Source organism: Papaver somniferum, unplaced genomic scaffold, assembly GCF_003573695.1.
Source record: "Papaver somniferum cultivar HN1 unplaced genomic scaffold, ASM357369v1 unplaced-scaffold_7, whole genome shotgun sequence".
Classification (NCBI taxonomy): Eukaryota; Viridiplantae; Streptophyta; class Magnoliopsida; order Ranunculales; family Papaveraceae; genus Papaver; species Papaver somniferum.
The window spans coordinates 1,068,324-1,070,671 of NW_020649859.1; positions in this window are offsets into that span (position 1 = coordinate 1,068,324).

The window sequence follows — 2,348 nt, forward strand, 5'->3', positions numbered from 1 at the left end:
GTAATCCTAAATGGTCTTTCTACAGAAAATTCCTGAGAGAGATTTAGATGGAGATAAAGTGAAAAATCTAGAAGAGATTTGTAACCCTTTCAAGGGTAAGACCTTATAATCAATAAGAAAACATCTTCTTTCCCGTGGACGTAGGTCTTCATGGACGAACCACGTTATATGCTTGTGTCAATTTTTACATTTCATGCTCTTTACATCTTGTTCATAGTTGAATCTTGTATGTTTTAGTAGTTTTTAGTATTTCATTTCACTTGGATGTAGTCATCAGAAAAGATGCAACTACAGTATGCTTTAAAAAAATCAAACATGGAAATATCTTTGATGGTCTGGGTCAAAGATTTGATTCTCTTACAAGGATTTTCTATGCCGATATTCATGATGTTGATTACAACAAGATGGAATTCAAATCCATGATTGGTATATAAAGGTTTCTTGTTGATAGAAAATTAATTTCAAGGATTACCAAAATCCCGTTGGGAACGTACGGCTTCCTAGACCAAGTGATGAACGTCCATCATGTGATGATATCTCGGTTGGGCTTTGTGACAAGAAGGTCATTTGGAGTCAAGGAAAGTTCCCTACTAATGATCTTAGTATTGCTTTGATGGATTTTGGAAAAATTGGTATCCCCAATCTTTGTCCCTCCACAATTGAAAATTCTTGGTGGAGTCACGAGTTTGCGGAATTGGTCTATTTCCTTGATTCGGGAATTTATAGTCTCGATATTTGTGGGTTCATTATCTCTCAAATAATTTTGATGACTTCACCCGTCAAGATGTTGGGTTACCCATGATTGAATAGTCAAATTTTCCGTGATCATGGGTGTGATTCAATTGACAACTCTCTCGGGATCCCCAAACCGGTTCGTCCGTGTACCTTTAGGCGCATAAGGTAAAATGCTTGCAAACGACAAAGAATCGCTTCTCTTGATTTTAGTGACCCTACTACCATGAGCCTTCTTCAAAAAATTCATAAAGGTGTGTGTAAGGTTGATTCAAGAGTGAAATGTGTTCAAGAACAATTGTCTTTGGTTGCAACGAAGTTTTCTGAGATCGAGGAAGAATTGAACAAAATTAAAGCATCTTGGAGCATCTCCGATGAGGAAGAAGATGAGTAACATGTGTTTTTGTTGCCTAGTATGTCTTCCTTTTGGCTTAGTTAAAAGAATAACTAGTGCTTTGAATAGCGATGATTGTGGCTACACATAGCTATTATTTTCATCTTCATGTTTTTAGGTTTTTTGGTTTAAAATTCTAAAACTTTTTGGAGGATGATGCTTTGCAGTATTTAATCTTTATGATTTGTTATATTGCAACTTGTTATGGGATATTGGTGTTTACGTCCGTGAACTATGTTGTTCCATATTTTGTCAAAAGTAAAGTCGTTCATGATCGATATTCATGTATTGATTTAAGGATGAATAGACTTTTGACAATTACAAAAGTTAAGCCTATATTGTCAAGTTTTGATGGAAGATAGGTTAAAATCTTTTGTATACAAGGATTATTGTTATTGTATATCCTTGTGCAACTGAATGAATCCTTGTGCTTTCCACAATATTGATCTTCATTGATCCATATTTTATGTAATATTGTGAGGCTCCGTAATGTGTCTTATGTTGAGCACGATACAACTAAGTTGATTAATTTTTGATTAGCTTGGTTGGTTGTTCCGTAAGGTACTTTATGTTGAGAATTTAGAACTAAATTAATCATCTTGTTTGGTTATTTAGTTATTACTCCATAAGTTCTCTTGTGTTGAGTATATGAACTATTAAGCCAATCACTCTCTTGTATGGTTAACTTAGTCGTTGCTCCGTAAGTTTAATTATGTTGATCACAATCAATTAAATTGATCACTTTTTGTGTTTAATTTGATTGCGTATTCCAATTCATGGGTTTACTTGTGATTAATTTGATTGAGTTTTTGGATATAAAAATCATTCATATGGTTTTGGTGTCCAATAAAAATCCTTCTTTTCTCTTGAAATTAAGGTCGCTCGTTGTTGTTCTTTCGGGAATGACATCAAATGGGGGAGAGTTCTTTTGAATTTGTGCTTAATGGTCATATTTTGAGGGGTGTGCGGCTGTGGAATTTTAGAGGGGTTATCTTGTATCTTTAAACTCCTTGATGAATGTTGTTAGCTTCGGCTATATGATTGCATATAAATAAGATGATGTGCGTCTCTTTTTCTTAAGTCATGAAATGTCTCTTACGGAAATTTCATTATGACCCCGTTCTTGTACCTTTGCCAAAACTATAAGTCTTGATTTCTAGTATAGTATAGCTAAGTCTCGGACTAGGATAGTAAGTGTAGTTGAGCTCAAGGACTCCATGGA